Source organism: Triticum urartu, chromosome 3A, assembly GCF_056163025.1.
Source record: "Triticum urartu cultivar PI428250 chromosome 3A, HENAU_Tu73, whole genome shotgun sequence".
Lineage (NCBI taxonomy): Eukaryota > Viridiplantae > Streptophyta > Magnoliopsida > Poales > Poaceae > Triticum > Triticum urartu.
Window position 1 is genome coordinate 353,335,748 of NC_141875.1, and position 23,693 is coordinate 353,359,440.

The window sequence follows — 23,693 nt, forward strand, 5'->3', positions numbered from 1 at the left end:
ATTCTGAGTCCCTTGATTCGATATGTTGTAAATGCTCGCAATCCTCAATCAGATCCTAGAATTCATCCTTCCGGTCCAGACGTCATTTTGAGAAGTAGTTGGTTCTCGACCAATCAAATTGTCGTCGATTGTACCCGTAAGGCTATTCAACTTATCCAACCCTAATCAGAGTGCTGCTTCTGATCCCTTGAATTGGAATTCATAATTCCTTTGCAACTGACCTTTGAATTAGTCAGTTGTTTCTATGATCTGATCTCCTTCCATTCTTTCTTCTTCTGGTTGAGTACTGATGACCACATCAAATCCCTTGTGGGCCACTAGATCCTTTGTTGGATTTCATCTGACATCATCCTTCATATTCAATAACTTTGCAAGCCTTTCCACGAATATATTTTGCCTTTGGTAAATTGTATCCTCTGCTTTGTCAACCATGCTCTACTTTCAAGCTTGCGTTATTTACTCTTGAAGTTTGTGGTATATGTTCCTAAGATTCCTCGATGGGTTGAACCAACATCTTCCTTGATCTTTGAGAACCCGGAAGTTTTCACGGGTCATACTCCTCTGGTAATTCACCAGGTAGGTTTTCACACTCAAATCATTTTTAATAGAGCGGTGAATGAATGGTCATGCATTGGAGAAGTGGGAGTCGACCTTGAACTTTCTGTTCATGCCAATGGACGCGATGTAGTCTTATCATTAGAGCTTCTCTTAAATTAATTATTCCCCGGTATAAGTTCATCTTATATCTGGGATCTGGTCTTTTGCAATCATGGTTCTGACCATATTGATCTTCTTTGACCCCTTTTTCTCAAACAAGTTAAAATACTTGTCTTCTACAGATCAATATGCCTATCCAACCTTTACTATGCTCTAACTTCGTGTTTTACCTACTGGTATCTCGAGAATATCACAGAACTACATAACTCCTTATGAGTTCTTCATCTACTATTATTTCTGACCGATTCCAACTATTTCCCGGGTTCTGAGTTGTTAGACACTCAAGGACACCGATAACGGAATCGAGTCTGCACTGCGATTCAACAAGTATAAGAAATCGGCATTGCTTAAAAGTTCAATACTCCATCATGTCATTCCTAGCCTAATCGGCTACATCATTATCGTGCTAATTTTAACTGTGTGATGCGGCTTGGACTACGTCGGTATTTCCCCAAAGAGGAAGGGATGATGCAACATGGCTACGGTAGGTATTTCCCTCAGTGATGAGACCAAGGTTATCGAACCAGTAGGAGAACCATGCAACACCACGTAAACAGCTCCTGCACACAAAGAACAACTACTTGCAACCCGGCGTAAGAGAGGGCAATCCCTCACGGCTAAAAAGATAGGTAAAATTGTAGTACATTGGATAAATAGATCTCGCGGGAATGCGAGATAAAATAAATAAATAAAAATAGCAGCAAGGTATTTTTGTATTTTTTTGAATTAATAGATCTGAAAATAAAAGCAAATAAAACTAGATCATGAAGGAAAATGTAATAAAGAAGAGAGCCGGGGGCCATAGATTCCACTAGTGGCTTCTCTCGAGAAAATAGCATACAGTGGGTAAAGAAATTACTATTAGGCAATTGATAGAACTTCAAATAATCATGATGATATCCAGGCAATGATCATTATATAGGCATCACGTCCAAGATTAGTAGACCGACTCCTGCCTGCATCTACTACTATTACTCCACACATCGTCCGCTATCCAGCATGCATCTAGTGTATTAAGTTCATGGAGAAACGGAATAATGCAATAAGAACGATGACATGATGTAGACAAGATCTATTTATGTAGAAATAGACCCCATCTTGATATCCTTAATAGCAACAATACATACATGGTGTTTCCCCATCTGTCACTGGGATCAAGCACCGTAAGATCGAACCCATCACAAAGCACCTCTTCCCATGGCAAGAGAAATTGATCTAGTCGGCCTTACTAAAGCAAAGATTCAAAGAAGAAATGCGAGGCTATAAGTAATCATGCATATAAGAGATCAAAAGACTCAAAGAACTTTCATGGGTAAAAACATAGATCTGATCATAAGCTCAAAGTTCATCAGATCCCAACGAACACACCGCAAAAAGAGTTACATCAAATAGATCTCCAAGATACCATTCTATTGAGAATCAAAAGAGAGATAGGAAGCCATCTAGCTACTAACTACGGACCCATAGGTCTACAAAGAACTACTCACGCATCATCGGAGAGGCACCAATGAGGATGGTGAACCCCTCCGTGATGGTGTTTAGATAGGATCTGTCGTTTCTAGAAGTTGCGGTGGCTGGAATTTATTTTCGTCGACTCCCCTAGGGTTTCTGGAATATTGGGGTATTTATAGAGCAAAGAGGCGGCACGGGAAGCTACCGAGGTGGGCACAAGCCACCTAGGCGTGCCTGGGGGCCTAGGCGCGCCTTGGTTGGTTGTGACCCCCTCGGGGAACCCCCTAGGTGCTTCTCTAGCCCATTGGGTGTCTTCTGGTCCACAAAAATTCCACAAAAAGTTTCGCTGCATTTGGACTCCGTTTGATATTGATTTTCTGCGATGTAAAAGACAAGCAAAAACAGCAACTCACTCTGGGCACTATGTCAATAGGTTAGTCCCAAAAAATAATATAAAATGATTGTAAAACAACCAAGAATGATAATATAATAGCATGGAACAATAAAAAATTATAGATATGTTGGAGATGTATTAGCATCCCCAAGCTTAATTTCTGCTCGTCCTCGAGTAGGTAAATGATAAAAATAGAATTTTTGATGTGGAATTCTGCCTAACATGTTCATCACATATTTTTTTTAATTTTATAGCATGGACAATTGGACTTTTATATGGTTCAATGCAATAGTCTAGTTTTGACATGAGGACTTCAATACTCAAGCAACTATGTCTTTCCAAATATCAACGCTAAAGGAAGTTATCCCTAGCCCATTATGCTCAATCATCGATCCATTCATGAAACACACTCTCATATTAGCTACACCCAATGCTCAAGTACGATGATAGTGCCCTTACTTGGTGGTTTATAAGAGAAGATGGAGACTCAAATAAAAATTAAAATTGCATAAAGTAAATAGAAAGGCCCTTCGCAGAGGGAAATGGGGATTTGTAGAGGTGCCAGAGATCAGAGCGAAAAAGATAGAGATAAAACATTTTGGGTGGCATGCTTTTCCTGTCAATGAAAACGATCGAGTAGTTCCCAATACTTTCCATGCTAGATATATCACAGGCGGTTCCCAGGCAGAAAATAAAGTTTATTACTTTTTCCACCATACTTTCACTTTCCATGGCTAACCGTATCCACGGGTGCCTTCCATACCAACACTTCCCAAGGAATTTATTATTTGAAAACATAAAGTAAGTTCATTTTTCATTTCGGGAGTGGGCATCCCAAATATCTTTGTTGTACTCTCGTGCAATGACAAGTGAATAAACACTCATCTTCAGAATAACACATCTAGCATGGAAATATATCGGCCAACACCTACCATCTCATGAGCGGTACGAGCACACAAAAGAGAAGTTTATTTTGGAAATTAGAGATGGCACATACAAATTTTCTTAGAACGGCCAAAGAATACATCATATAGGTAGGTATAGTGGACTCATATGGCAAAACTTGTTTAAAGGATTTTGGATGCACAAATAGTGATCATACTTAGTGCAAATGAAGGCTAGCAAAAGATTGAGAAGCATCCAACCAAGAAACAAAAAATCTCATAAGTGAGCATTAAGCATAACTAACACCGAATAACGCACCACAAGTTGGATGTAATTTCATTGCATAACTATTGATTTTCGTGCTTGCATAGGGAATCACAAACCTTAACACCAACGTTCTTACTAAAGCATAATTACTCATCAACATGACTTACATATTATATCAACATGTCGCAAAACTATTACAAGGAATCAAATTTATTTTGTCCAATGATCTTCATGAAAGTTTTTATTATATCCTCCTTGGATATCTATCACTTTGGGACTAGTTTCGTATGTTGCTTTTGATAGTTCAAACAAATCTAAGTGAAGAACATGAACATAAAAAAATTCTTCTCTCAAAATAATTTAAGTGAAGCAACAGAGAATTTCTTAAAAAATTACTAACTCTCAAATAAATCTAAGTGAAGCATGAGAGCATTTCTCAAAAAAACTAAAGCACACCATGCTAAAAAAGATATAAGTGAAGCACTAGAGCAATTCCATAGCTCAAAAAGATATAAGTGAAGTATAGAGAGCAATTCTAACAAGCCATGTCATAATTTTGGATCTCTCAAATATGTGTGTCCATTAAGGATTCATGACTAAAAATACAAAGCAAAACAAGAAAAGACTCATATCAGACAAGACGATCCAAGAAAAACTCATAATATGTGATGAATAGAAATATAGTTTCAAGTAAAATACCGATGGATGTTAGAAGAAAGAGGGGATGCCACTCGGGGGCATCCTGTAACACCCCGTATGTAACCTGCCATATTTGTATTCCAACTCTTGCAATTTCCGGCACTAAGTTATGATATTTCCTCATTGTCGGGTTTTTGTCTTCGTGCTATTTTCTCTTTTTTCCTGCATCTCATATCATGTCATCATGTGCATCGCATTTGCATACGTGTTCGTCTCATGCATCCGAGCATTTTCCCCGTCGTCCGTTTTGCATCCCGCTCCTATGTCCTCCGGTGTCCCTTTCTACCTCTTTTCGTGTGCGGGTGTTAAACGTTTTCGGATTGGACCGAGACTTGCCAAGCGGCGTTGCTTTACTACCGGTAGACCACCTGTCAAGTTTCGTGCCATTTGAACTTCGTTTGATACTCCAATGGTTAACCGAGGGACCGAGAAGGCCTTGTGTGTCTTGCAGCCCAACACCTCTCCAAAGTGGCCCAAAACCCACCTAAACTCCCTCCACCATCTAGGCCATTCGATCACGATCGCGTGGCCACAAACCGTGCTTAATTTGGAGCCTCCTAGATCCTCCTACCTATATAAAGGCCCTCCCATTCCAAATCCGGACGAAACCCTAGACCCCTCTCTCTCCACGCGCCGCAGGACGAAATCTCGCCGGCCGGACATGTCCGCTTCTTCCCACCGCCGCCACGTGGCACCACCCGGTTCCCCCGGCCACCACCCCCGCCGCCGGCCCGTCCTGGCCCAGGCGGGCCCTCTCCACCGACCAACCGGGCCGTGCGCCCGCCACCCACCATCGCGCGCCCGCGGCTCCCGCGCCACCCGAGCCTCGCCGGCGTTCACCGCCCGCCGCCATCGTCGGCGACCGACTCCGTCCTCCGCCACCGCACCGTCAACGCCGTCCTCCGCCACCGCACCGCCTCGCCGCTCCGCCGCTCGCCGCCGTCGTTGCGCCGCTGCTCCGGCGCCGCCTCCTCGGCAAGTCCCTCCTCGCTCCGGCCACCGTGTCCCCACCTCCGACAAGCTCGACGACGAACCTCGGTTTCCGTGCTGCTACAGTATCGGCCAATTCAGATCTAGATCCAACCCTAGGGGTTGACCTTTTCCCTCTCTCCCCGTAATTTTTGGCATTTTTCATCATGGCATAACTCTGCATCTGTGGCTCCATTTTGGGCTTGTAGCATATAAAATTGTTCGTCTCGACGAGTACTTCATTTCATCTCATTGCATAATGTTCATTTGAGCTCATCTTGATGACCTAAATGCTGTTGCAAGAGTGCTAGTTTCTGTTAGTTTCAGCTTATTATCAGTAATTGGACATTTGTCATTTTTGCCATGATTGATGTGTGCCTCCTATGAACTTGAGCTCTACATGAGTTTTGAAGTATGCCATGCCATCTTTACAGGGGTGTATGCCATGTATTTTTGTGATCTTTGTGGTGACTAGCACAAGCATGCAAAGTAGCCCTCGTAATGTTACTGATTTCGGGGACTTAGAAATCTGCTAAGTCTTTGCCCTGTTATTATTTTTATGCCATGTATTCATGTTGCTACCGAGTGATCAATGCCTCTTTTGAGCATGATCAGTAAGGATGTTTTGTATATATTGTGGTGATTTATCCACCCATGTCTTTGTTTGCATTTATGAAGCACCCTAGCTTGACTCAATCGAGCTCTACTTTTGCTATAAAATGTTCTTGGCAGAATGTTTACATGTTAAGCATTTTGCCGAGCTTGTTGTAGTTGATCCGTGCATGCTAGGTTGTTGTTCTTGCCATGTTTAACTTCTATGCCATGTCTACTTGCTGGGTGTATGCTTAGTTTGTCATGCAATGCCTTGTGGTGAGTGCATCGAGCTCGTAAACATGCCTACTTAATATCTTTTTTGCCATGTTCCAGTTTTCTACCACGTCTGAATCTGTTAATCATAATTGCTATGTTCACATGGTTGCCATTGTATTTTCTGATCCCTTTTGGCTTATGGTCAGTAAGGGACTTTTGTTGTATGCTTTGAGTAGCTTCATTCCATGCCTTGCTTTGCCATGATATGTTCCTGTAGCATGTTATTATCGTGCTCTAAACATTGCTTCCTGATATTAAATTCCTGGCATGTTGTTAATTTCACTAAGTCTGTAACCTGTTATCTTTTGCACTCTTGCCATGCTTGTTTGAACCTGTTATTCAGTGAATTAGCCATAGCTCAGTGTTCATCTTTTGTCAAGCATCTTGAGTGGATCCCTGTCATGTATTTTGTTGCTATGTTTGAGTGCAGTAGCTTGTTGTTCTTGATGCATTTAGAGGACCTCGTGCTGTTAATCGCAGACCGGTGCCATATTTGTTTTGCTTGCCATTTGCAAACCTTGCATCCGATTCCGGTGATCTTTATATCGATTTTGACCGAAATCAACTCCTCTTTCCAGTGGCACTCTTGGTTTTCAAATTTGAGGCCTGGTTCAATCATTCCTTTCCGAAACATGCATATGCATCGCATATCACATCCCGCATATCATGCCATGTTTTGCATTGCACGTGGTTGATTGTGTCTCCCTTTGCTTGTGTTCTTGCTTTGGGTAGAGCCGGGAGACGAGTACGTGATCGAGGAACCCGTTGAGTACACTTACGAGGATCAAGCTAACGTCAACTCGGAGAACTTTGCAGGCAAGATGACCGTACCCTCGAAATCACTTCTATCTTTGCTTGCTAGATGCTCGCTCTATTGCTATGCCTATGCTACGATACCTACCACTTGCTTATCATGCCTCCCATATTGCCAACTCAAGTGCGATGCTTCCAAGAAGCGAGTCAGAGATGCAACTCCTTCTTCCTCAACTCAAGTGGCTACTAAGCAGCAAAAGTATTGGTTGCCTCCTTCTCCTCCGTTCCGTCAGCCTTATCAGCAGAAGAGCAAAGGTGGCAATGGATATTCCCACCCACCCAACCCAAGCTTTTAGAACAAGACTTCATCTCATGCTCCAAGATCAAGTGCTCCGTATCACCGTCCGCTCTCGGAGGTCACGTGCAACAAGTGTCAGCAGAAGGGTCACTAAGCCAACAAATGCTTCAATCAGAGGCGTCTTCCTCCTCCTCCTGTGAGATCTGCCAGTACCACAGTGGTCAAGCATGATCCCAAGCACGCCAAGGTCAACTTGATGAACGCAGCTCAGGCAGAGGACTCGTCAGATGTGATTATGGGTAACCTTCCTGTTAACGATGTTCCTGCAAAAGTTCTTTTGGACACTGGTGCATCGCATTGTTTTATTTCTAAACCTTTTGCATCAAAGTATGAGTGCGATTATCAACATTTGCAAAGATCCTTATCAATCGTGTCCCCGGGCAAGCAAATGACAGCTAATATCTGCGTCCCGGATGTTACTATCACGTTGGGCGACTACAAATTTCTAGCTTATCCTATTGTTCTGGGCGACTTGGATATTGATCTTATCCTCGGAATGGACTGGCTTTCTAAGCATAAGGCTCGGCTTAATTGTGCTGCCAGGCAAATTCAATTGACTCATTCGTCTGAGGATGTAATCGTTTTTGCCGCTCGTGATGATACCATTCGACTATTTTCTCTCAACGAGAAGGGCGAGCTAGATGCCATCTCTCAGATTCCAGTCGTTTGCGAATATCAAGACGTCTTTCCAGAAGAGCTTCCAGGAATGCCTCTGCACCGGCCAGTTGAATTCGTCATCGATCTTGAGCCTGGCACGAAACTGTATTGCAAACGTCCTTACAAGCTTGGACCTGAAGAGTTGAAGGAGATGAAGAAGCAACTCGATATTCAAGAGCGTTTGGGTCTCATCCGACCAAGTTCTTCTCCTTGGGGTTGTGGTGTTCTTTTCGTCAAGAAGAAGGATGGAACGGACCGACTTTGTGTCGACTACCGTCCATTGAACAAGAAGACCATAAAGAACAAGTTCCCACTTCCCAACATCAATGAGCTATTTGAACAACTCAAAGGTGCTCAAGTATTCTCCAAGCTTGATCTCCGTATGGGCTATCATCAGATTCGCATTCGTGAAGAAGATATCCCCAAGACAGCATTCAGAACAAGCTATGGTTCATATGAATACACTGTCATGTCTTTCGGCCTCGTCAACGCTCCTCCAACACTTTCGCAGAGGGAAGTGGGGATTTGTAGAGGTGCCAGAGATCAGAGCGAAAAAGATAGAGATAAAACATTTTGGGTGGCATGCTTTTCCTGTCAATGAAAACGATCGAGTAGTTCCCAATACTTTCCATGCTAGATATATGACAGGCGGTTCCCAGGCAGAAAATAAAGTTTATTACTTTTTCCACCATACTTTCACTTTCCATGGCTAACCGTATCCACGGGTGCCTTCCATACCAACACTTCCCAAGGAATTTATTATTTGAAAACATAAAGTAAGTTCATTTTTCATTTCGGGAGTGGGCATCCCAAATATCTTTGTTGTACTCTCGTGCAATGACAAGTGAATAAACACTCATCTTCAGAATAACACATCTAGCATGGAAATATATCGGCCAACACCTACCATATCATGAGCGGTACAAGCACACAAAAGAGAAGTTTATTTTGGAAATTAGAGATGGCACATACAAATTTTCTTAGGACGGCAAAAGAATACATCATATAGGTAGGTATAGTGGACTCATATGGCAAAACTTGTTTAAAGGATTTTGGATGCACAAATAGTGATCATACTTAGTGCAAATGAAGGCTAGCAAAAGATTGAGAAGCATCCAACCAAGAAACAAAAAATCTCATAAGCGAGCATTAAGCATAACTAACACCGAATAACGCACCACAAGTTGGATGTAATTTCATTGCATAACTATTGATTTTCGTGCTTGCATAGGGAATCACAAACCTTAACACCAACGTTCTTACTAAAGCATAATTACTCATCAACATGACTTACATATTATATCAACATGTCTCAAAACTATTACAAGGAATCAAATTTATTTTGTCCAATGTCTTCATGAAAGTTTTTATTATATCCTCCTTGGATATCTATAACTTTGGGACTAGTTTCGTATGTTGCTTTTGATAGTTCAAACAAATCTAAGTGAAGAACATGAAATAAAAATATTCTTCTCTCAAAATAATTTAAGTGAAGCAACAGAGAATTTCTTAAAAAATTACTAACTCTCAAATAAATCTAAGTGAAGCATGAGAGCATTTCTCAAAAAAACTAAAGCACACCACGCTAAAAAGATATAAGTGAAGCACTAGAGCAATTCCATAGCTCAAAAAGATATAAGTGAAGTATAGAGAGAAATTCTAACAAGCCATGTCATAATTTTGGATCTCTCAAATATGTGTGTCCATTAAGGATTCATGACTAAAAATACAAAGCAAAACAAGAAAAGACTCATATCAGACAAGACGATCCAAGCAAAACTCATAATATGTGATGAATAGAAATATAGTTTCAAGTAAAATACCGATGGTTGTTAGAAGAAAGAGGGGATGCCACTCGGGGGCATCCTGTAACACCCCGTATGTAACCTGCCATATTTGTATTCCAACTCTTGCAATTTCCGGCACTAAGTTATGATATTTCCTCATTGTCGGGTTTTTGTCTTCGTGTTGTTTTGTCTTTTTCATGCATCTCATATCATGTCATCATGTGCATCGCATTTGCATACGTGTTCGTCTCATGCATCCGAGCATTTTCCCCGTCGTCCGTTTTGCATCCCGCTCCTATGTCCTCCGGTGTCCCTTTCTACCTCTTTTCGTGTGCGGGTGTTAAACGTTTTCGGATTGGACCAAGACTTGCCAAGCGGCGTTGGTTTACTACCGGTAGACCGCCTGTCAAGTTTCGTGCCATTTGAACTTCATTTGATACTCCAACGGTTAACCGAGGGACCGAGAAGGCCTTGTGTGTGTTGCAGCCCAACACCTCTCCAAAGTGTCCCAAAACCCACCTAAACTCCCTCCATCATCTAGGCCGTTCGATCACGATCGCGTGGCCGCAAACGGTGCTTAATTTGGAGCCTCCTAGATCCTCCTACCTATATAAAGGCCCTCCTATTCCAAATCCGGACGAAACCCTAGACCCCTCTCTCTCCACGCGCCGCAGGATGAAATCTCGCCGGCCGGACACGTCCGCTTCTTCCCATCGCCGCCATGTGGCACCACCCGGTTCGCCCGGCCACCTCCCCCGCCGCCGGCCCGTCCTGGCCCAGGGCGGGCCCTCTCCACCGACCAACCGGGCCGCGCGCCCGCCGCCCACCATCGCTCGCCCGCGGCTCCCGCGCCGCCCGAGCCTCGCCGGCGTCCGCCGCCCGCCGCCATCGCCGGCGACCGACGCTGTCCTCCGCCACCGCACCGTCAACGCCGTCCTCCGCCACTGCACCGCCTCGCCGCTCCGCCGCTCGCCGCCGTCGTTGCGCCGCTGCTCCGGCGCCGCCTCCTCGGCAAGTCCCTCCTCGCTCCGGCCACCATGTCCCCACCTACGACAAGCTCGAGGAGAAAGCTCGGTTTCCGCGCTGCTAGAGTATCGGCCAATCCAGATCTGGATCCAGCCCTAGGGGTTGACTTTTCCCCTCTCTCCCCATAATTTTTGGCATTTTTCATCATGGCATAACTCTGCATCTGTGGCTCCGTTTTGGGCTTGTAGCATATAAAATTGTTCGTCTCGACGAGTACTTCATTTCATCTCATTGCATAATGTTCATTTGAGCTCATCTTGATGTCCTAAATGTTGTTGCAAGAGTGCTAGTTTCTGTTAGTTTCAGCTTATTATCAGTAATTGGACATTTGTCATTTTTGCCATGATTGATGTGTGCCTCCTATGAACTTGAGCTCTACATGAGTTTTGAAGTATGCCATGCCATCTTTACAGGGGTGTATGCCATGTATTTTTGTGATCTTTGTGGTGACTAGCACAAGCATGCAAAGTAGCCCTCGTAATGTTACTGATTTTGGGGACTTTGAAATCTGCTAAGTCTTTGCCCTGTTATTATTTTTATGCCATGTATTCATGTTGCTACCGAGTGATCAATGCCTCTTTTGAGGATGATTAGTAAGGATGTTTTGTATATATTGTGGTGATTTATCCACCCATGTCTTTGTTTGCATTTATGGAGCACCCTAGTTTGACTCAATCGAGCTCTACTTTTGCTATAAAATGTTCCTGGCAGAATGTTTACATGTTAAGCATTTTGCCGAGCTTGTTGTAGTTGATCCGTGCAAGCTATGTTGTTGTTCTTGCCATGTTTAACTTCTATGCCATGTCTACTTGCTGGGTGTATGCTTAGTTTGTCATGCAATGCCTTGTGGTGAGTGCATCGAGCTTGTAAACATGCCTACTTAATATCTTTTTTGCCATGTTCCAGTTTTCTACCACGTCTGAATCTGTTAACGATAATTGCTATGTTCACATGGTTGCCATTGTATTTTCTGATCCCTTTTGGCTTATGGTCAGTAAGGGATTTTTGTTGTATGCTTTGAGTAGCTTCATTCCATGCCTTGCTTTGCCATGATATGTTCCTGTAGCATGTTATTATCGTGCTCTAAACATTGCTTCCTAATATTAAATTCCTGGCATGTTGTTAATTTCACTAAGTCTGTAACCTGTTATCTTTTGCACTCTTGCCATGCTTGTTTGAACCTGCTATTGAGTGAATTAGCCGTAGCTCGGTGTTCACCTTTTGTCAAGCATCTTGAGTGGATCCCTGCCATGTATTTTGTTGCTATGTTTGAGTGCAGTAGCTTGTTGTTCTTGATGCATTTAGAGGGCCTCGTGCTGTTAATCACAGACCGGTGCCATATTTGTTTTGCTTGCCATTTGCAAACTGTGCATCTGAAACCTGTGATCATTATATCGATTTCGACCGAAATCAACTCCTCTTTCCAGTGGCACTCTTGGTTTTCCATGTTGAGGCCAGGTTCAATCATTCCTTTCTGAAACATGCATATGCATCGCATATCCCATCCCGCATATCATGCCATGTTTTGCATCATGTTGCTTGTGCATTGCACGTGGTTGATTGTGTCTCCCTTTGCTTGTGTTCTTGCTTTGGGTAGAGCCGGGAGACGAGTACGTGATCGAGGAACCTGTTGAGTACGCTTACGAGGATCAAGCTAACGTCAACTCGGAGAACTTTGCAGGCAAGATGACCGTACCCTCGAAATCACTTCTATCTTTGCTTGCTAGATGCTCGCTCTATTGCTATGCCTATGCTACGATACCTACCACTTGCTTATCATGCCTCCCATATTGCCATGTCAAACCTCTAACCCACCTTGTCCTAGCAAACTATTGTTTGGCTATGTTACCGCTTTGCTCAGCCCCTCTTATAGCATTGTTAGTTGCAGGTGAAGATTGGAGTTTGTTCCTTGTTGGAACTTGTTTATTGTTGGGATATCATTATTATATCTTGTCTATTTTAATGCACCTATATACTTGGTAAATGGTGGAAGGCTCGGCCTTATGCCTGGTGTTTTGTTCCACTCTTGCCGCCCTAGTTCCGTCATACCGGTGTTATGTTCCTTGATTTTGCGTTCCTTACACGGTTGGGTTATAATGGGAACCCCTTGACAGTTCGCCTTGAATAAAACTCCTCCAGCAATGCCCAACCTTGGTTTTACCATTTTCCACCTAGCCTCTTTTCCCTTGGCTTTCCGGAGCCCGAGGGTCATCTTTATTTAAACCCCCCCCCCCCCCGCCCCCGGGCCCGTGCTCCTCTGAGTGTTGGTCCAAACTAGAGCCCTTTGTAGCACCCCCTCGGGGAAACTCGAGGTTTGGTTTTAGTTGTACGGAGCGCTCATCTGAGTGTGCCCTGAGAAAGAGATATGTGCAGCTCCTATCGGGATTCGTCGGCACATTTGGGGGGCTTTGTTTATTTAGTTTTACCATTGTCGAGATGTCTTGTAACCGAGATGCCGAGTCTGATCGGATTGTCTTGGGAGAAGGAATATCCTTTGTTGACCGTGAGAGCTTGTGATGGGCTAAGTTGGGACACCCCTGCAGGGTTTTGAACTTTCAAAAGTCGTGCCCACGGTTATGGGCAGATGGGAATTTGTTAATGTCCGGTTATAGAAAACCTTAAACTTAACTTAATTAAAATGAATCAACAGAGTGTGTGGCTGTGATGGTCTCTTTTCGGCGGAATCCAAGAAGAGAACACGGTCTCGGGTTATGCTTGCACGTAGGTTGTTCTAGGATCACTTCTTGATCATAGTTTCTCGACCGTGCCTTTGCCTTCTCTTCTCGCTCTCATTTGTGTATGTTAGCCACCATATATGCTACTGCTTGCTGCATCTCCAGCTCATACCTTTTACCCTTCCTATAAGCTTAAATAGTCTTGATCGCGAGGGTGTGAGATTGCTGAGTCCCTGTGACTCACAGATTACTTCCAAAACCAGATGCAGGGACCGATTATACTGCTCCAGGTGATTCGACTGAGCTCAAGTGGGAGTTCGATGAGGACTCAGGACGATACTACGTTTCCTTTCCAGACGATTAGTAGTGGTGCCCAGTTGGGGCGATCGGGGACTTTGTCGCATTTGGGGTTGTTCTTTATTTGGGTTCCGTAGTCGGACCTTGATTGTATCTGGATGAATGTAATGATATTTATGCTATTGTGTGATGTGGCGAGTGTAAGCCAACTATGTACCTCTTTTACTTATTCATTACATGGGTTGTTGTGAAGATTACCTCACTTGCGACATTCCTTACAATGCGGTTATGCCTCTAAGTCATGCTTCGACACGTGGGAGATATAGCTGCATCGTGGGCGTTACACATCCCCAAGCTTAGTTTCTTGATACTTCTTGAATATTATCTTGGGGTGCCTCAGGCATCCCCAAGCTTAGTCTTTTGCTAATCTTAATTCCTTCATCCATCGTAAAGTCACCCAAAACTTGAAAACTTCAATCACACAAAACTCAACAAAACCTTTGTGAGATCTGTTAGTATAAGAAAGCAAATTACTACTATAGGTACTGTTGCAAACCCATTCATATTTTATTTTTGCATTATATCTACTGTATTCCAACTTTTCTATGGCAAAAACCCTTCAAAGAAAATCATAGAATCATCAAAACAAGCACACAACACAAAGAAAACATAATCTATCAAAAACAGAATAGTTTGTAGCAATCTGGAGATTTTGAATACTTCTGTGACTCCAAAATTTCTGAAAAATTTGGAAAACATGAGAAATTTGTATATTAATCTTCTGCAAAAACATTAAGTATTTTATTGCCCTTCTGTTAAAAATGAACATTATTTTTTTGGGCGCAAAAGTTTCTGTTTTTTAGCAAGATCAAATCAACTATCACCCAACATGATCACAAAGGATTTACTTGGCACAAACACTAATTAAAATACAAAAAACACAATCATAACAGTAGCATAATTGTGAAAACACTCAAGAACAGAAAGAAAAAGACAAAAATAAATTTTATTCATTGGGTTGCCTCCCAACAAGCGCTATTGTTTTATGCCCCTAGCTAGGCATAATACGAAGGATCAAGTATTGTCATCCTTGTTTCTATTATCCTTAGAGGTGTCCTTGTCAGGAGGTTTTGCAAAGACAACATTGTCGGCATCCTGGGAATGGGGGCACCCAGACTTGACTGCCTACGGCCCATGGCGTGGCTCCATCAGCGGCCCAGTACGGCCCAGTTTCAGCAGAAACGACTCAAGACCCTCGCGAGGGGCCAAGCCTCATGTGGCGGACGACACCAAGACCTCCCTGGGGAGCGGCCTCACTAGGCTGGCTCCTGAGGAGCGGATATATCAATGCAACGTGTACCTCGCAAGGTTCACATGACGTGAGCCATGACGACCAAGGCCAGGCGGGCGTAGTGTACCAGTTTCCCCTTTGGTGCCAAGGAGGCAAGCGCTGGCGTGGAGTCCTAAGGAATCAGGCAAAGGTTTCCATATTGGTACAACGAGACCAAGACTGCCAGGACGACAGGACGGAGGTCATCGCGAATCCCACTATAGCGTCACCACCAGAGCCTTTGCAGGCAAAGACTACTTTTGTTAGGATAACTTGTGCTAGTTGTCTCCCTTTGAATTTGGCCGTTGTGGGATCCCTTCCCGCCTACATTTGGAAAGAGGGCCAAGGCCACTATAAATAGGAGTTAGCCACCACCCGAGAGAGGGATCGGATCATTCAGACCATCCTCACACCCACTAGCTCATCAAGCTCAAGAACACCTCACCTCCTGAGGTTGTTCAATCACTGTACTAGTTCATCCTCAGCTCCTCGAGGCAATCCACCAGAAAGCTGGAGTAGGGTATTACACCGCAAGATGGCCCGAACCAGGATAAACTGTTGTGTCTCTTGTCCCTTGGGTTCGTTGAGCTAGGCTGTGGAATCGTTAGGCCAGCAGGTTGGGAAGAGGGAGTTCTTCGTATGCATCCCAATGTTCGAACCTCTCAAGGGTCTACGGAGCCCAGGATCCAACATTTGGCGCGCCAGGTAGGGGTGCGTCGAAGCTTCTCTATCGTCGATCGACTCGCTGCCGCACCACCGTCTCCATGGTTGATGCTCACTGAGCCCGTGCTGAGCGACGAGTCGCTCTCGCCGCGCGCGTCGCCCAGATGGTGCACGTCGGTAGGCCTCCCCGTCGTTCTCCATTACCTGTCGCCAATGCCGTCACCGGCCCGGCTAGGCATGAGTAGCATGCTTCATTACAGCACCCCTCCATGTGGCTGGACTCTGGCTGGCTCATCGCCGCACGCTCGTCGTGGTCCGGCGAATGCACGGGCTGTGTTGCTCATGGCGCGTGACCTCCTGCACTACCGCCCAGTCGACGACCTCTACGAAGACTGGTTGGACCGCATCGCCGAGCTAGTCACCGCGGCTGGGGGCTCGCCTGCACCGTCCCTTTTGTTACCTCGTCTGCCGCCTGCTGCGGGCGACGTAGCCCATGGAGCGCCTCCGCCACCTCCCCGTCAGGATGTCGCCCTCAGTCCAAGACGCATGGCCCCGTGGCCTGACCCACCATGCCGGTCACCCGCTCGCAAAGAGGAAAGCTGTCAGGAAGTCTAGCAGCCACAAGAAGGTGCTCTAGCGCTCCCTCCGCCGCCACGTCAAGACCGTGCGTCGCCTGCAATGGTGGCATGCGAGTACCAAGATCAGGCTCCACATCCATGACAAGCTCCGGTGACCGTAGCGGGCTGCCGCGCCTTCACCCCTAAGCTAGCAGCCTCATCTGCCTAGGCAAGTTCAAGCCTGACCTACCTCCACGTTACGACGGCACCCCCGACCCTGCGGAGTTCCTGCAGCTCTACGAGCTGAGCATCGAGGCGGCCAGTGGAGACGAGAAGGTCATGACAAACTGGTTCCCATGGCCCTCAACGAAGGCACGCGCTCGTGGCTTCTGAATCTGCCTGTGGGATCAATCTCCTGCTAGGGCGAGATGCGCGAGCGTTTCGTCGCCAACTTCCAGCGCACTCGCGACCGCCCGCCTGCCGCGAGTGACCTGCGGCACATCAAGCAACAGCCAGGGGAGACCCTGTAGAAGTACATCCAATGCTTCAACAGCATTCACATCAGGATCCCCAAGGTTTCTGACTAAGCCATCATCTTGGAGTCCTCCGAAGGCATCCATGATGTCAAGATGAAGGAGGAGCTCGCCATCCACGAGGACCTCTGCACGGCTCTAGAGATGTTCAACATGGCTACCAAGTGCGCAAGAGCTGAGGAAGGGTGCCTCTCCCTCCTCGAGCTTCGGCCGACCAACCAAGAAGACAAGAAGGCCAAGGCTAAGGACGTGAAGCGGAAGGGGGATGCCATGCTTGCGCCTGAAACAAAGATGAAGCGCGGCTGCGACCACTCAGAGTCGTCCAAGGGCAGCCGTCCATTTTGCGCCTTCCACAACGTGCACAGCCACAACACTAGTGACTGTCAGTAGCTCAGGGCCATCCACGATGGGTGCCTCGGTTGACGCCCCGAATGCAACGATCGAGGCTATGGCCATGTAGGAGGCATAAGTGGAGGACGTTGGGACGACCACGGCCTCCGCTAGGAGTGGCGCGACGAGCCCCGTGAGGATCGCTGGCAAGGCCAGCCTCGCGAGGGCGCCTGGAGAGATCAGCCTCGTGAGGACCGTCCTCAGGGCAATGCCGGCCTCCATCCGTTGCCACCACCACCAAGAAGGAACGACGACCACCACCAGGACGAGGGGGCTGGGGGCTTCTAGGATCCTCGCGCCATCGCCCGCATCTATGGTGACACCCCACCCTCCCACCGCATCTTCAAGCAGTTCGCTCGTGAGGTGAACCTGGCCCTCCCCAGGCACGAGGCCACGCGTCTGCTTAGGTGGTCCAAGTGCACCATCACCTACAGCTCGTCCGACCAGCTAAAGTGTGCGGCAACTGTCGACGCCCTCTCGATGCTTTGCTCGCCCGTCATCAGCAATGTCCTTGTCACCCAGACCCTCATCGATGGTGGTGTGGGGCTCAATGTTCTTTCCATCGAGACGTTCGTACGTCTACAAGTGTCGTATGACCAGCTGCAGCCCACTAAGCCCTTCTCAAGAGTGACCGATGGCTCCACCACCTCGATAGGGCAGATCCACCTCCCTGTCACCTTCGGCCAGCGCAACAACTACCACACCGAGCTCATCGACTTCGATGTTGCTCACATCCGCCTCCTGTACAATGCCATCCTTGGGTATCCGGCCCTGGCCAAGTTCATGGCAGTGACCCACCATGGCTACAACATCCTCAACATGCCAGGGAACCGCGACATCATCGCGATCGCCTACGAGGAGAAGAACGCGGTGTGCTCCCTTGAGCGCGCCTATGAGGCTAGGGCAATTGAAGACCCAGATAATGAAGGCGCCATCTACCCTATGGAGGTTGTCCTCAAGAAGAAGAAGCAGCAACTCTGCCAAGAGCCTCAGGGGAGTGGTGTCTCCAGCGGCACCACCTCAGGATCTGCACCCACGGATGGGGCGCCTCCCTCTCGTGCATAGGAAGGTGCGCCTGACGCTCTCCTCATGCTGGGCTCGGGGGCTCTCTTCTGGAGGGCCTCTGACTTAGCCAACGTCACGAGGGAGGTGCTCGGGCACCACATGGAGGCATGCTTCATCGCATGCTTCCCTCACAAGGGCACAAGGCACAGGGTGCCCGGTGCTCAGGAATTCATCACCAAGATGACCAAGGAGCTTCAATAGGCGAGAGCCATGCGTGGAGACCATCGCCTACCAACTAGCGCAGCCCCTTGTAATGGCGAGGACAATGAGTTGTGCGTCTGCGTCAACATCCCAGGGCTCAACAGAGCCGCATCTCAGGAGCGCTTCTGGCTTTCACGCACTGGTCGGTGTGAGGGCCCACCTCACACCTACGTTCGCATGCCTTTTGGCTTGCCGAATGCGGTTGTCGCCTTCCAGCGTCGCCTGTGAAGCATCGTGGCTGCTCAAGAGGCCTGGCACCATGCGGTCCTAGCGAAGGCGGCAACGGTTCTTGGCGAGCCTCCCGAGCCTCCCGAGGTTCAAGACCCAGGCGGCTCATGAGGAGCACCATCTTCAATGCGCATCTTCGGCTACTTTGACATCTCTTCAGCAACGGTGTCAGGTGACATTTTTCCAGTTTATTCAGTTGGGGGTGCCCCGTGGGCTGCATTATCCCCAGGTCGCATAGGCCTTTCCCTGCAACATGTATCCTTTTGCACCTTTGATTTACCTTGTTGGGGGCGCCCCTTGGGCTGCATCATCCCCAGGCCGCGTGGGTCTGTCCCTGCGGCATGTATCATTCTTGCATCTATCTATACTAGCTTTATCTCCATCCATAAGATGATTTATGTTATCACCTACTTTCCTAATGCCCTTCGTGGCTCCCCGCATTGCTGACTAGCCTCTCGCTCATCCCGCAACTGGGGCTACACATGCTGGCATGACGCTTGTGCTTGGGTCCGTCCATGCAATGCTGATAAGCCTATGAGATCGAGCTTTGGCTCGCGGCCCGCTCCGCGCATGTCACCTCACTAGATCCTCAGTGCCTTCATCTTCTTGCGGAAGATCAGTGGCAGGACAGTGAATGCGATTATTAGTTATGCTCTCCTCTCGAACTAACCCGTAGGAATCTCTAGAGCTTAACTATAGGCGGCCCTGCCGGCCGCCCCATTTTTACGCGATTCGCTTGCATGTTAAAGGGGGGGTTGTCGGTGTCAAAACTGATGGATCTCGGGTAGGCGGTCCCGAACTGTGCGTCTAAGGTCGATGGAAACAGGAGACAGGGGACACAATGTTTACCCAAGTTTGGGCCCTCTCTATGGAGGTAATACCCTACTTCCTGCTTGATTGATCTTGGTGAACATGAGTATTACAAGAGTTGATCTACCACGAGATCGTAATGGCTAAACCCTAAAAGTCTAGCCTGTCTGACTATGATTATGAGGATATATGTCTACGGACCTAGCACTCCAGTTTATATAGACACCGGAGGGATCTAGGGTTACATAAGGTCGGTTACAGAGAAAGGAATCTTCATATTCGGATGCCAAGCTTGCCTTCCTCGTCAGGGAGAGTCCCATCCGGACACGGGTAGAGTCTTCGGTCTTTGTATCTTCACAGCCCATTAGTCCAGCCCATGTCCAATAGGTCGGACGCCCGAGGACCCCTTAGTCCAGGACTCCCTCAGTAGCCCCTGAACCAGGCATCAATGACGAGGTGTCCGGCGCGCAGATTGTCTTCGGCATTGCAAGGCGGGTTCCGCTCTCCGAGTACTCCAAGAAAGTCTTCGGACGCAATGAACGTGTCTGGATCTGCAACACAAGTACCACACATAACCGCAGAGAATATAATATTGCACGAGTCCAACCCGCTAACAACTTTTTGTAATGTGACATCACGTCTGCTTGATCATTATTTTGATCCATTTCTTGTCCTATTGTCCCACGTTTCGAGGCGTGGTTTTATTGGCACATCTTGTCGAAACAGAGATCGTGTCCCCTTATTGCGGGATTCTCATTAATACGGGTGTGGGTAACCCAACCATTCCATTGGAATGATCCCTTCAGAATAGGCAGGTTTTCAAGCTTAGGAGGAGGCATTCGATATTTGTTGCCATTATAAAGGAGCCAAGGGTCGTCTTATTTTACGCCAACCCTTGCCTCAGCCCTTCCAACTTCGAGTTCCACCACCCAAGGTTCGACTTCATTGCTTCAAGCTTCCCAATCATGTCTGGACCTAGCCCACAGGGCCGATGGGTGGCTTCCTCCGTTACAGAGGAGGACATCATTAAGCTTCGTGCGGCTAGATACCTGACTGCGGAGATCCCCCACAAGCTTCCTGCTCGAGGACAGATTATTTCTACTACCAGATCCAGCGAGAGGGTTGTATTCATCTCCCACTTCCTGTGAGGGCTAGGATTCGGTCTTCATCCCTTCGTCCGGGGGCTCATGTTTTACTACGGACTAGATTTTCACTATCTAGCCCCAGAGTCTTTCCTTCACATCTGGACATTCATTATCACGTGCGAGGCCTTTCTTCGTATTCCCCCAGACTTCGGTTTATGGCTCAAGACCTTTAGTGTGAAGCCGAAGGTAGTCGACCGGGAACAAGCAGATTGCGGAGGTGCTACAGTGAGCAAGCTTACCAATGCTCCCTGGCCAAAAGGCTCTTTCGCGGAAACTCCCAACCTATGGCAGCGGGAGTGGTTTTATGTCACTGAACCCCGCGATACCAAGTGGGTGGCTATACTTGTGTTTCGATTTGGCTCTCCATTACAGCTTGCATCATGGATTAATAATGGGCTGGACTGGGGATCAATTGATGAAGTGCAGACTCTACAGAGCCGCATCCGTAGCCTCCTCGACAAGGACGTTGGTCTTATCAACGTAGTCCAAGTAATGCTTGTCCGCCGGAGCCTCCAAGACTTCTTCGGCACCACGCACAAAGGAATGTGGAATTGTTCTTTGGAAACAAAAACAGTGGCCGGACACCACCGAGGACATCGGCCTTGACCGCAACCATCCAGATACCTCGGTAAGCGCTCGACTCCCGAACAATTTCTAGCTATGTGTGCCATAATGCGATACTAATCACACTATCTCCTTCTAGGGCTGGATAAAGAAAGAAGAGCGAATTAGGTGTTCGTCCCCCCTTCCCGAAGACTCAGCGGATCCCATATTAACAAGGATGCTGGCCCCGACACCGTACCAGATGCCTATGAAGGAGGACAAGACGGAGAGCGGGAGGACCGAAGGTGGCCTCCATCCCGCAGGTATATTAGACGTTGTGTCCAGGGAGATCAAAATCCCATCTCTTGGAGACAAAGGTAAAGGAGAAGTCAACATCCCTTCTCCTCATGGTAAGAAAAGGGCCGCCTCCGAAGGTCTGCGGGAAAAGGCTCCTAAGCGAGGCAAAATGCCCCTGTCGGGCGGCTCGGGCTTGGAGGACGACGTCATCGCACAGTCCCCCGGCGAGGGCAAGCCTAAATCGTAAGCGAACAGGGGTGTTTTAAACTTATCCCGTTCCTCTCCTGTGACCAGGATAACATCTAGAACATATGTTTTTGCAGCTCGGCACATAGTCTTCTTCAACAATCCTCTTCCTCGGGGGATCTTCTCCCGGAGAAGATGGAAAGCAAGACACCTCCACCGGTCTCCTCGCCCAATAGGGCGGACGACTTCAAGGTGTCGTCCCGGAGGGTCTCTCCTGATCAACAAGTAACACGAGGGATGATGAAAACACTAATCGAAGGTGATACTTTGGTAGCCCAGGGTCCAGTGGCCAACAATAAAGGCCCCAGACTGTCCGACTTACAGCCAGAGACAACTCTAGGGACGAATGAACGAATCCCTTCGAAGGGAGGCCGTGCTGCTACAACAGCTTCCGGAGATCCAGAAGCGTCGGATATATTAACGAACATACTGCGATAGGTGTCCATCTCCGAGGACCATCGTACCTTGATGGGTACGGTGGTTGAAAAGGTCATGTCCGCGAAAAGCGGATTGAATGAGGCCTTCACGAGCCTCCTAAGAGGCTCTGAGGTTTGTACTTTAATGCTTTTGATTGTGTTTTATTCACAAAATACTCCTGTGTATAGATAGTAGCCCCTGAGACTCTGATTGGCTTCCCAAGGGAGGTGAACTGAGGATCAAAAAGATATGTCCAGGAAATAATCTGACTACTTGGGACACAGGCTATTACCTCCCCGGCTACTGCCCGATCCACAGAGGTTGCAGATCTGCAGCGGAAGATTGATGAGGCGGATGATGACATCAAGCTTATCAACCTTTATCCGCGTCAGGACATACTGGGCGAAGATGAAGACCACCGACGTTGCCGCCAGGAGTCCCCCCAAGGGCAAGGACCATCACGCACCAGAGCATTATTCCAAGGACGTCTTAGAGGGTGCCCGCTTGATAGAGGGTCATTGCTCGAAAGACATGATATTCGAATGAAATGTGTTGAAATTGTAAAAGACAATATTATGATATTCGCTTAAAAGCTTTGGTTCCTCCTGTGTGGCTGTTTTTGTATAATCTAAAAGTTTTCCAGTCGTCGGCTTCAGCCCCCTCATAGAAAATACGGGGGTGTTCAGAAAAGCACGTGATCACTCTTAACCCAGCGTCTTGGTCCATGAAGGAGGTGTTAATGCGGTGAATGAGGCAATCGGACTATAGGGCGTTAAAACTTTCACTTAGCCATATGAGTTTTATGGTGGGTCTACTATATAGACCCTGGTATGTACGCGGTTATCCCAATATGGTGCGTTACATGTATGACCTGAAGAAAGGTCCTCCATGTAATACAGAGGGAATCGCGAAAGATTCCGATAAGTCATCGAGTGGTTGACTAGCTCTCGCCGCATCATGACAGTCAATTTTCGGCTTTCTCTACTGAGGTGTTTGACCAGATGAACCGGAAACACAATCGCAGTAGTTCTCCCTTTACTACCTTGGTCGATAGAGCAAAATGTAAGGTAGCAAGCATAGGAGCCGGGAAACCCAACTATTGACCCAAGACATGATTCAGAGCTAATGCATATAAGGCCGAACATGCAACGCCGAAGTATGCTATAAAGCTGTTCGGACTTGTTGGCAATTTATTTTATTCCCATATCGAGCCCCTGGCAAGTTTTGTCGGGGTGTGTGAAATAACACAAGGGGCAAAATTCCGTTCTTTAGAGAAGTGAATACTGGATATAGGTTATGTTCACTAGAACTTGAGTGATATGCCAATCGTTGTTTTGTATATAATAACACCGCGACCCCGGCTATTTGACATGCCAGGGGTCGATGGCTGAGGAAGAAGGCACTTTACAGGCTCGGAAAATAGATAGTGCGGTCTACAAAAAGTTGTTTCGGACCTCTTGTC